The sequence below is a fragment of the Eriocheir sinensis genome, chromosome 36 (assembly GCF_024679095.1).
Source record: "Eriocheir sinensis breed Jianghai 21 chromosome 36, ASM2467909v1, whole genome shotgun sequence".
Taxonomy (NCBI): Eukaryota; Metazoa; Arthropoda; class Malacostraca; order Decapoda; family Varunidae; genus Eriocheir; species Eriocheir sinensis.
The window spans coordinates 4,890,024-4,903,343 of NC_066544.1; the positions used below are offsets into that span (position 1 = coordinate 4,890,024).

The window sequence follows — 13,320 nt, forward strand, 5'->3', positions numbered from 1 at the left end:
GACACGAAATTAGAACAAAACTAAAATGCGCTGGAATGGACTAAAGTGACGTGAAACGGTTAAGAATGAGCAGGAATGATCTGAGCGGGTGACAACGAAACTACGAAAACATGACGAAAATAACGACGATACAACAATTGCTTTTCCTGCTCACAATCTATACACACCTCATTAACGACAAGACTTGACATTAACAATCTTTAACTTAGCGGGAAAAAAACTCATCCCAAGACTCGGTTCAGTAGCCTTTCCTGGTCTGGCCTTGACTCTGAACAGGAAGGCGCCTGGTCCGGTCCGCCACGAAGCTAAATATAAAACAAACCAATGAATAAATAAACAAAGCCGATGCAGCCGAGTCAACGGAGCAAAGAGTGGACAGGTAAGATGGACAGGTGAGGCGGAGTGAGAGGGACAGGTGGGGGAGAGAGGGAAGGTCACCCGTTCATTGCCTTGCTCCAGTGTGTGTGTGTGTGTGTGTGTGTGTCCCAGGATTTTTTAAACGACATGCTCTCTCATAATAATACTTTTCCTGTCCTTTCAAGTCTTCGTGTGTGTGTGTGCGTGTGTGTGTGCGTGTGCGAGTGTGTGTTCTTCGTGTCCTGTGGGTTATCTGCGGGTTATCTTTCTCGTCATTATCTGTTTCATTATGCATTCATTTTTTGCCGTATCTTTGTTTGCAGTTTGTGGATCATTAGCCTCAACACCTCTATCGCTTCACCTCAATTCCGCACGACATTCACGTGACCGTATTTTCCCTTCACCCGCCCCTACCACTCCACCGCTACCACATACACTACCACCACGATCACTTTTACCACTATTATCAACACCAGTTACTTTCACTACTACTACTACTACTACTACTACTACTACTACTACTACTACTACTACTTCTGCTACTACTGCCCACGTCTTCACCACTACCATTGCTCTGGCTACCACTATTACCAGCACGATTTCTGTTACCATTATTATCATCACTGTTACCACTATACTGCCAACGTTTCCACCACCACCACCACCACCACCACCACTATAACTACCGCTACCTAGTCTGAACGAAGAACGGATTGCCAGGTTTGTTAATAAAGCGTAAAATGCGTGAGTGATATGGCCAATGCGATGGAGATGGGCACCGAGGCTATGCGCAGCTATAAGGTATGCCTCCTACTTTGGGTTTATGTTGAAGTGTGGAAGCGTGATCGACAACGCAACTTCTTTCTCTTCGTTGAATCCTGAAGTTATTTTTAAGGGGATACCTATGAACTTTTCCTTACCTGTGAAGTTATTAATACCAGGTGAGGTGTTCCGTCTTATCTTTTTTATATAACTGACGTTTATGGAGTACTTTTTTAGCGACCTAATTAAACTAGGCCATTTAAATATGCTTCTTTCCGGTTAATGGAATTCTATATTAACGAAAGTGTTATGAGGTATGTTGCTTTTTCTAATTTATTGAACACCTGGGGAACGAAAATTATAACAAAAATCATACCGTGAATACAGCTGCAACTACACACACACACACACACACACACACACACACACACACACACAGGTAGTCATCGCGGTGTAGTCGTCCTCGTCGCCTCCTCGCAGCCCAGCCCCTTCCCTCACCGCCACGCCTCTTTTTTTTTCTCCCTCCCTCCCTCCCTCCCTCCCTCCCTCCCTCCCTCCTCCCAATCCCCCTAACATGATGGACGAGCCACAGCGTGTTATCCGGACTCCCTCAATTTCCATAGTAATCAGGAATTTGCATGGCGGCCCAGTTGTCATAAGAAGGGACGGGGCCAGGTGTACATATGTTTCTAGTTCTTCAGGTGACGCGCAGGTAAACTCAAGCTCTTGTGCCGGCAGGAGGCGAATACTGGAGCCCTGGCGCGGTAGGAGGGCGTGATTTGCCGTGGGTGGTGAGTTATGGGGTGCTGGGGTAGGTGTGAGGAATCGGATACTGGTGTGAGGTTTATCGGACTCGAGGAAGATGGTAGAGGTGATGTTATTTATACAGAAGGAATGGATATGGTATTGGAGAGCGTCTGCGATATACAATAAAGACGAATGTTAGGGATTGTGTGTCAGGGAGAAAGGAGGTTGTGTAGAGGTAGTGTTAGGAGATTCAAATGGTCTGGGGTTGTGTGTTGAGAAGGAAGGGGTAATAGAGTTGAAGGAATGGTCTTCGATATACTGCAAAGAGGAATGTTAGGGGTTGTGTGTCAGGGAGAAAGGATATTGTGTAGAGGTAGTGTTAGGAGATTCAAATGGTCTGGGGCTGTGTGTTAAGAAGGAAGGGGTAGTAGAGTTGAAGGAATGGTCTTCGATATACTGCAAAGAGGAATGTTAGGGGTTGTGTGTCAGGGAGAAAGGATATTGTGTAGAGGTAGTGTTAGGAGATTCAAATGGTCTGGGGCTGTGTGTTAAGAAGGAAGGGGTAGTAGAGGTTGTGTTAGAAGATTTAAGTAGTAAGGGGGTTTGATAAGAAGAGCATTGGAGGTTGTGTGTTAGAAAATTCAAATAGTCAGGGGCTGTGTCTTAGGAAAGGATATTAGAGATTGTGTTAGGGTATTCAAATATATAGACAGTAATTGTGTTAGGAAAAAAAGGGTATTATGTAAACGGTACGCGATAGGAAATGCAAGTAAGCAGAGGCTGTGTTAGGAAAGAAAAATGTCAGGGATTCCGTCTTTGAAATTTCAGGTGTTGGGGTGTTGTTCAATATTCTCTCACGTGAACTTTAGAATACTTGTATGCGGCATATTTCTCAGACATATTTTGAATTTCCGTACGCCCCCAACTGTACGTGTGAGCCCAAGAAATAAAAGGTTTGCTCCTAAGAGATGTAATGTCGGAAATACCACACGACGGTTCATATTACAAAAAAAAAATGTTGTGTGAAATTGGAAACCAGAGTCGATGTGTGAGACAAAAGGGAAGCAAAGGTCACGGTAGAGAGTGGCGAAGTCATGAATGATAAGAAAAAGAAAATAGAGATGTTAACCTTTGAGGAGGGGAACACGAGAGAACGGTACAGACCAGCCTCGGGAGCAAAGAAACACGCGTGAAGCAGAGGAAACAAATCTCGCTAATGAATGAAGAGTGTTTATTATTATAGTTTCCTCCATTTTAATATTACATCGCATTTTTTGGGGTTGAAGAGTTAATGTTGGCAGCAGACTTAGCGCTCTTGTAATTAATTATGGCGTTACTTTGCTAATTATGTTGTGGATTTTTATATATTTTTCCTGTTAGCAAAGTCCATATTAACGTTTTTTTTCTCCTTTTTTTGTTATTTTTGTAAACTTGGCTTCGATGTATTTTTTTTTTTAGCTTTCATACTTTTTATTTATTTATTAACTAACACCTCTAGCTCCATACCCTCCCCCTCCTCCTCCTCCTCCTCCTCCTCCTCCTCCTCCCTCCCCCCCCTTCAGGCTCCATAACTTCACCCTCTCTCTCTCTCTCTCTCTCTCTCTCTCTCTCTCTCTCTCTCTCTCTCTCTCTCTCTCTCTCTCTCTCTCTCTCTCACTCTCCCGCTATCTCCCTCCTCAGTCCTCTCCCTGTCTCTCCCTCACCTCCGCCTATCAGCCTCTCCTCCTTGCTTTTCCTCAAACCTTTCCCTGCCAGACCTTCCTTCCTTCGCCTCCACACTCAGCTTTTTTCCTCTCCTTCCCTTCCTTTCCCTCATACTTTCTATATATCTCAACTTTCCTTTTATTATTCCCTTTTCTTTTTATTTTAACTTTTCCTTTCCTTTTCGCACATATTTCCTCTCTTTCAGTAACTCTTTTCCTTTATTACTTCCTTTTATTCCTTCCACATTTTTCTTTTTCGTCTTCTTTTCTTAGTATCTTTTCTATACCATCATTTTCTCCCACTTCCCTTCTTTATTTGCTCTTGTTTTTAGCTTTTTTTTTCTTCCCTTCATCCTCTTCCCCTTCTCTCTTCTTCTTAGGCGTCCGCTAGTCCTTTCCTCTCCCTTATCTTGACAATTTTTCTTCTCTTGTCCCTCCTACACCTTCTTCCTTCCTTCCTTCGTTCTCCCATTCATTTATCTTCTTACGCACACCCCAATCCTTTCCTTTCCCTTACCTCATCTTTTTCTTTCTTTTTCCCTTCCCTCCTTCCTTTCGTCCTCTTTCGCACCTCCTCTCTTACACATCCTCTTCTCTTTTCACCTTGCCTGCATTCCCTCTTTCCTCTTTCTTCACCTCCTTCCTTCCGTCTTCTCTTGCTTGCTTCTTTTTTGCATTCACACGTTTGGCCTGTTCTCTTCTCTCCTTACCTTCATTCCTTTTTCATTCCTTCATCATTCACCTTATTCCGTTCATCCCCTCTCGCCCTTTCCCCCTATCTTCCCACTTGGCTGTCTTTCCTTTCCCACTTTACCTTCATTCCTTTTTATTTTATTTTATTCCTTCGCCTCCTTCCGTTCGTCCTTTTTCTTTGTCCCAATCCTTCCAGACGTCTCCTTCTCTCTCCTCGCCTTACATTAATTCCTCCTTTATGCTTTCTTTCCTCATCTCCTTCCTTTCTTCTTCTCTCCTTGTATATCCGCTTGTCCATTCTCTCCACCTTGCCTTTATTCCTTCTTTATTCTTTATTCTCTCGTCTCCTGTTTATCCTTTCTCGGTCTTCTCCTCTTCCTCCCACACGCACCCGAGTCCAGCTTACCTACCTCCCCCCCGCTGCCCCCCCCCGCCCCCCCCGCCAGAGCCTACAGAAATGCAAATACAGTCCGCAACAGACCATTCCCGAGGCGTATAAGCGACCCGAGATTATCCGCCGGCGTATCATCAAGCCTTGTTTAATAACCTCCAGTGGTGATGAATGGACGCCGGCTTAAGCTTTGGCCTCGCCCGCACCACCACCGGGACTACTACTGCCGACGTCTTCACCACCACCACCATCTCCATCACCACCACCATCACCACCAATTCAAACACTATTACCTTCATGCTCATCACCACCACCACCATCATGCTCATCACCACCTCCAATACCTTCATGCTCATCACCACTACTACTATTACCTCCAACGTCTTCATCACCACCACCACCATCATGCTCATCACCACCTCCAATACCTTCATGCTCATCACCACTACTACTATTACTTCTAACGTCTTCATCACCACCACCACCATCATGCTCATCACCACCTCCAACACCTTCATGCTCATCACCACTACTACTGTTACCTCCAACGTCTTCATCACCACCACCACCATCATGCTCATCACCACCTCCAACACCTTCATGCTCATCACCACTACTACTGTTACCTCCAACGTCTTCATCACCACCACCACTACTACTACCACTTTCACCACCACCACGATCACTGTCACCACTTTTATCATCACCACTGTTACTACTACTGCCAACCTCTTCATCTCCACCATCACCACCACGATTTAAACAACTACCACTATTACCAACACTACCAATATCTACCACTACCACTAATATCAACCACTAACACAGCCGTCTTCACCATACCACCACAAGCATTATGACTTCCTCTACCATCTTCAACACTATCTTCATCACCATTACCACCACCACCATCTCCACCACGTCCATCACTTTCGCACTTTATATTGCTACAAACACCACTACTACCACCACCTTCACCTCCATCCACATGACCATCACCACCACTGCTACCACGAAATTCATCACCACCACCACCATAATCACCATCACGACTTCGCTCTTTTTAATCACCACCTTCGTCATCACCACCTCCACCATAACCAACTAACCCACAACCACCTCCTCCACCACCCTGAGGACTAGAATTACATATATAGAAAGATAATGAAGAGAGGAAAAGGATAAGTGAAGGGAAAAAAGTGAGTTGGAGAGAAGAATTCCGTTCCTTTTTGCGTTTCCTAGAATTAACTGCTTCATTTTATTTTGTGCTTCTTTTCGGCTGTTCCCACTAAGTAACTATTTCCTTTGTTATCCTTATTTATATTTATTTACCTTTGTTCTGCTCGCCATCTTCCTCTTGCGTGTCCTCCTCGTCTTAACCTGTCCACCTCCTTGTCTTACCTACCTCCTCCTCCTCCTCCTCCTTCTCCTCCTGCTCCTGCGCTTCCTCCTCCTCCTCCGTCACCGCCTCCCCCTCGCCGTAATAAGCTAAAGAATGCCCCCAAACTGTATAATATAATATGAAATCAGACTGGAGAACACATCTTTTGGAGAGAGATCGCTGGGGCAGTAAGGGCGGGCAGACAAGGAGGCCGTAAACGTCAATCACCATCTCCTCCTCCTCCTCCTCCTCCTCCCCATTTTCATAGTTCTGTGTTCAAGGCATATTCTTCTGCGCCTGATGGTTTCATGTACGTATATTCGTGTGCGTGTGTGTGCGTGTGTATTCACTCGGCCCTCCCGCGGTTAAGTTCGAGTTAACTCCAAGGGCGTCTCGCTGCGTGTGTGTGTGTGTGTGTGTGTGTGTGTGTGTGTGTGTGTGTGTGTCGCCAGGAATTTCGCTTGGTCTTTCTTTTTTTGTGCCCTCTCTTTTTTCCACTCCTCTCCTCCTCCTCCTCCTCCTCCTCCTCCCTTTCGTCTTGTCCTTCCACTCACCTCTCTCCTCCTACTACCTCAGTCCTTCCCCCCCTCCCTGCCCCCCCAGCAAGGCCCTTCCATTTCAGAACTCGTACAGGGGGGATGATACTTGTCCCTCTGGGGGAAAAAATGAGCCTTATGAAACCTGCCTGAGAGTCGGACGGTTCCTCGCGTGCCCCGTGCCTCGGAAAACAGGCCCTTCACACCCGGATGCACAAGGGTTGAAGTGGCATGGCCCTCTTGCTCTCCCCCCCCCTCCCCCCCTTGTAAAATATACGAGGTACTTGGCGTGGGAGGCGGGGACTGGGGGCTGAAGGTGGGTCCTCCTAACTCAGCCCTCAGAGCTTAGTAGCCAATGAGAACGCAAGAAGCCGCAGTGTGTTTATCATATTCCGATTCCCTCCTGCATACGTGTGTTGGCGGGGCGACGGTGCGCGGCGGCGGTGGCGGCGGCGGCGGCTCCACAGGGACTCGTGCGGCGGTGCGGGTTGTCAGTCCGTGTGTCCGTCCGGCGGGATTCAACGCAGTCATGATGGGGGTCGCGTCTTCCTTGAGTCACCCCATTAGTCGCCTCACTGCACGGCGTTTTCTATGACTGTAGGGCCAAGGAGGGTGAGCCGAGAGCCGCGTCCACGTAAAATTAGGCAGATTCGCGGTATAAAGGTGGTCCCGTGAGGCAGGCAGGGCAGAGGGCGACAGGAGGAAGGCAGAGAGAGGGAGAGACGGCGAGGGACAGGGCAGGCGAGGAGGGGCGAGGACACGTGATGATGGTGGGAGGGGCAAAGGACGCCTGGCTCCGCCCCCCATGTCAATCACGCGGACAGTTGCCGTTCGGAGGATAATTTGGTAGAACTGGCGGTAGAGGGCGGCCCTGTTGGGTGGTGCTGGTGGTGGTTGACTGGTGGAGGTGGAGAGGCAGATAGTCCACCGAAGTGTTTCTGTCGGTGGAGGTGGAGGATGATGTGATGGAAGATGAGGTGAACCTCGTGGTTTTGGTTGTAGGAGTGGAGTGGAGTGGTAGTGGTGAGGGTGTTGTTGCAATGGTAAGGTGGAGGAGGGGAAGGACCGTGGGGAAGTAGGAGGATGAAAAGGAGGACGGAGAAGATGAAAGGGGAAAAGGAAGAACAGGCGGAGAAGGAGCAAGAGGATGAGGAAAAGGAACAAAAGGATGAGGAGAAGAGCAAAAGAGGAGAAAAAGAAGAAGGAGGAAAAGGACGAGAAGGGCCAAGAGGATGAGGAGAAGGAGGAAAAGAGGAGAAAAAGAAGGAGAATGAGGAAAAGGATAAGGTGAAAGAGGATGAGGAGAATTTGCAAGAGGATGGTGAGGAGGAGAAAGAGCAAGAAGAGGAGGAGAAGGAGCAAGAGGATGGGGAGGAGGAGATGAAGGACTGGAAATGACGGAGCAAGCGAAGGATATCCAACAATTTGTCTCCTCTTTACTCAGATAACTCTTCTCCACTCTAACATTGGGGAAGATTTTTAGCCCTTTTTGTACCACCTTTTTCTCCCTCCTCAAATCTTCTCCTTCCTCCTCCTCCTCCTCTTCCTCCTCCTCCTCGGTTGGCAGCGCTGCGCCACGATGACAAAGACAAACAATCCTTCTCTATTTTTTTTAATCTCTATGTAAATGAAGTCTCGGGCTGGACACGATCTTGGGAGGGATGGAGAGAAGGAGGGAGGAACTTCTCTCACATTTTCTTCCCTCTGATTCTTATACCTGGAGGGAGGGATGGAGGAGGGTGTGTGTGTGTGTGTGTGTGTGTGTGTGTGTGTGTAATTATAGAGAATTACGCTTATGTTTTACGGATATTACAGAGAGAGAGAGAGAGAGAGAGAGAGAGAGAGAGAGAGAGAGAGAGAGAGAGAGAGAGAGAGAGAGAGAGAGAGAGAGAGAGAGAGAGAAGATGGAAAAAAATAAAAAGCGCTCATGCATAAGTTAGAAGAAAATGAAATTAGGAGACGTGCTGCGGGCGAGACTGATTTTGACAGCCGGCAAAAACTCGGAGCATAAGTAACAGCGGCAACAACAGCACCGACAACAACAACAAAAACAACAATGACAACACAACGCTAACTCGTAACACCGACAACAATATAAATAAATATCTGAACGCTAGACACGCTTGAATTATCAGAGAGAGAGAGAGAGAGAGAGAGAGAGAGAGAGAGAGAGAGAGAGAGAGAACAGGAAGACTAGTCAGGCTGTCTTAAAAAGAACCAGTATCATCACCCTTCTCCCTGCTCTTCCCTGACCCTCGCTCCTCCTCCTCCCCATCCTCCTCCTCCTCCTCTTCTCCCCCCGGCGGCTGGAGCCTTGGAAAACAGTGCCTGGTGAGGGATGTTCTTTATACAGGTTCGCCAGTCAGTCCAGTCCCACTCCCGGCTCGGTTCCCTTCTACTCGTCTTCCCTCTCTTCACTTTACTTATATTTTGCCCTTTACTGTTCCTTGCACTCGTTATCATTTCTTTTTTTGTTATTTTTTTCGTATTTATTATTGTTTTATCAGTTTACTTTTCATTGTTTTTTGTTTTATTATTTGTTTTACTATTTCCTTTTTTTTTTAGACTAGTTAAGTGATGTTCCTATTTATAGTATGTTCGTGTGTGTGTGTGTGTGTGTGTGTGTGTGTGTGTGTGTGTGTCCCCATCTTTCTTTTTATCAACCCTTCTCCCCCCCCCCTCCACCCCCCCCACACACACACGCACACACACACACACACATTTCGTCTTTCCATCACTTCCGTCTCGGCGTTGCGTCTCCGTGTTGTCAGGAGGAAGGACCGGCAGACCCTTCCTTGTTTGTGCTTCTCGGTATTTGTCTCTCCATTATTGTTTGTCTTTCAATCATCCATCCACGAGCCAACGAAAACCAATGAAAAACTCGTATGCATATTGAGGCGATTTCTCTCCACTCTTCGCGATGTCTCTGAGTTCGTTGTTCTTAAAAGATGATCGATATTTTCATTATGAGTTTTACTGCTTACCTGTTCACACTTACCTGGCGGATGCATGTCTAGTTACTTTCATACTCACCTGCCTTATCTCCTTTAACACCTGTCCTTCACTCAGAGCACCTAACTCTGAAGCGATCGTTTTTAAAAGGTGTTCAATACTCTCTGGATGGGCTTCATAGGTTTCAGTACTTCCCTGTTCACACTTACCTGGCGAATCTATATCCAGGTAATCTCATTCACCTGCAGCTTTAACTTCCTCTACCTCTATCCTTCACTTGCAGCACCTAACTCTGTATCGATCGTTCTTAAAAGGTGTTCAATACTCTCTGGATGGGCTTCATAGGTTTCACTACTTCACTGGTCACACTTACCTGGTGAATCTATATCCAGGTAATCTCATATTCACCTGTGTCAGCCTCTCGAACACCAGATTCACCTTCCTTTACCTCTGTCCTTCATTTTCAACCCCCGACGTCACCATCTCCACCATTACCACCACCTTCAGCAGCATCACCAGCAACACCAATAAATCCACTTTCTCTCCTACGCCGCATCTCCACTCAAGTGCGAACCTCCTCCTCCTCATCCTCCTCCTCCTCCTCCTCCTCCACCGCTTTGGGAAACTGAAGGAATGTTGTCTTTATTATAATCACTCGTCATCGTTTATGGAGGAGGAGGAGGAGGAAGAGGAGGAGGAAGAGAGAAAGGAAAAGAGGAGATAAAGGGAGGATTATCATCACTATTGAAAAGGGGGAGGAGGAGGAGGAGGAGGAGGAGGTGAGGAGGAGGAGGAGGAGGAGGAGGAGGAGGAGGAGAAGGAAGAGAAGTGCAAAGGTAAATTTATGGTGTTGTCTTGAAAATCCTTGTTGACAGACGCGTGTAAGTAAACAAGAAAGAGAAAAAAGAAAAAGGAAAAGATAAATTAAACGGCTCCGCTATTGCATGTCTGGTGTGTGTGTGTGTGTGTGTGTGTGTGAGAGAGAGAGAGAGAGAGAGAGAGAGAGAGAGTCGATTTGTCATTCCCTGTGGTTTTCTTGGTAGGTTTTTGAGTGTGGCGGAAAATTTGTCCAAACATAAATTTAGCGGTTCTGGAGACGTGTCAAAGCGGGAGGGAGGGAGAGGGAAGGGGAGGGACGCCAGGGAGAATGATAAAGGAGAACACAGAAGATAAAAGGAAGGAAGAGACACACAGATAGAGAGAATGAGGGAAGGAAAGACAGGGAATGATGAATGAGAACACAAAAGATGGAAGGAGGACGAAAGAGACACACAAACAGAGGGAGAGGGGAGGGGAGGAAAGACAGAGAGAATGATAAAGGGGAACACAGAAGATAGAAGGAAGGAAAAGATACACAGATAGAGAGAATGAGGGAAGGAAAGACAGGGAATGATGGATGAGAACACAGAAGATGGAAGGAAGAAGAAAGGAAGAGATACACAGACAGAAGGAACAGGAGGAAGGAAGGAGATACACAGACAGGGAGAGAGGGGAAGAAAGAGGAAGTGAAGACAGGGAATGATGGATGAGAACACAGAAGATGGAAGTAGGAAGGGAGAGATACATATATACACAGACAGGGAGAGGAACAGAGACATGCACTCGGCCATTCCTCTTCAATCTTTTTAGGGCCAGAAAGTAGCGGGCTGTTTTTTCATTATTTTCTTTTTTTAAGCCCCTGATCGGTTTCCTTTGCTGTAAAATAAAAAAAATAATAAATGATGTATACAGACTCACAGACAGAGAGGCGCAGACGGGGATGAAAAGAAAAAGGAAGAGGAAGTTAAAGATGAATACCGAAAATGGAAGAAGGAAGGAAGAGATACACAGACAGAGAGAGGAAAACAGACCGACAGGCAATCGCACAACAATAACAGACACATAGGGAGATAAACACAGGGAGACAGACAGACAGAAAGGTAGAGAGGTGATCAGACAGAAGATGGCTCGGATATAAGTACACACATTTTTTTATTAAACTCATGCATTCAACCTGTTTCTAGTACCTATATTCGTTGTCTTCGTCGTTGTTTTTGTTCTTGTTGTTATTCTTAAAACATTGCAAGAAAACTAGTGGCAATTTTTTTTTCTCTTTTTTTTCCGATGTATGTCCCACGGTCTTTTCCTTCATACCTGTCCCTCCTCCCCCCTCCTTACCTGTCCTCCCTCCCTCCACCACTACCTTCCCCCACCTGTCCGCCTTGGGGTTAGTGCTCTCAATACATCTTTACCTGGACGCATTATGGTTGTCTTCACTTGTAATAAATTGCAATTCCTCGTTCAGGATGCGTTTAGTGAGACACCTCAACTTCCCGCCACTTCTCTCCTCCCTCCCTCCCTCCCTTACATCACCTGGCCTCCCTGCTTACCTTCCCTCCTTATCTCCCTCCCTCCCTTTCCTCCCTCCTTCCCTCCCTCATCATTTGTCTCAGTACTACATTGCCTTACATCCTTTCTTCGTCCACATTTCCCTTTTTCTCTCCTGTTTATTTCCACTCATGCGTTTTATGGACGGAAGAACAACGGAATAAAGGAAGGAAATAAAGAAGATGGAGAGTAATATGGAAAGGCACTAAGCAACCGTCTACTAGAACACACACACACACACACACACACACACACACACACACGACGAGGAAAACCTATATTGACTGCCTGGTTAGAAATTTTCATATAAATATCCTATGATTGGGTTGTTAACTGAGGTGTGTGTGTGTGTGTGTGTGTGTGTGTGTGTGTGCGCCTTGTTATATAGCGTACGTTCACCTGTCATACGTCATTGCGTGTTCTTGTTCTCCATCACCTGTTTTTGGCTGACACAATCTCTCTCTCTCTCTCTCTCTCTCTCTCTCTCTCTCTCTCTCTCTCTCTCTCTCTCTCTCTCTCTCTCTCTCATATCCTATCTTATCCTCCCCTCCCCTGCTATCTCAAGGCCATGTCATCCTCCCCTTCCTCCTGTGTTTGTGTGTTTCTTTGAGCGAACCAACGCATACTTTTTTGTGGTTTTCCTTCATTCTTTTCCTCGTGTTTATTTTTTTTTTATGGTTGTCAGAGTTATACTTGTTCTCATTCATGATCGTAGTATTATTATCATTATTAGCAACTTTTTTTTTTTACTAATCCATTTTTATCGCAGGTTTTGTTTATAATTTGATAGTTGTGTACGCGGAGAAAAAAATAATGACAATAAAAGGTAAATTTCTTCCCACAATCTTTCATACCGGTTCCTCTTTATCGTTTTGACACACACACACCCACACCCACACACACACACACTATGCCGTCCACTCCGGCGTATACACTCACGAGAAAAAAAAAAAAAGGAAAACAGGGCAAATGGCCAACACAGAATCCAGTAGTTTATGTGTGCGGCGGGAAGTGTGGTCTGTCCGTCTGGCCATCACGGTGGTTATCCCTGTGGGGGGCGAGAGGGGGGAGGGAGGGGAGGGGGAGAGGTTGGGAGAGAGGGAGGGAGGGGGAGGTATGACTGTCAGGGGAAGTGAGCCAGACAGACCGAGGAGAAAAGAGGCCTGGAGGAGGTGGTAGAATGTGGAAGAGAGAGAGAGAGAGAGAGAGAGAGAGAGAGAGAGAGAGAGAGAGAGAGAGAGGAGGGGGGGGGGTGGAATGCTTGAGAAGGGCAGGAAAGTGCGTTAGTGTAGCATTGTGTGTTAATATTTCACCCTATTTCTTCTTCGCGGAGTCTTCTTATCAGACTCTCCTGAAGGGCTCTTGTCGGTGAGCTTAACCCTTCATCGCCTACCTTCCTCACGTGACCGTCTGAGCAGCGTGTAGCATCAA

At 46.4% G+C, this 13,320-nt stretch overlaps 1 protein-coding gene across 2 annotated transcripts in view; it reads left to right on the forward strand.

Annotated features, from left to right (window-relative positions):
• LOC127007633 (zinc finger protein basonuclin-2-like) overlaps positions 1-13,320 on the forward strand; it is a 216,117-nt gene that overhangs the window by 180,581 nt on the left and 22,216 nt on the right. The window lies entirely within an intron of this gene.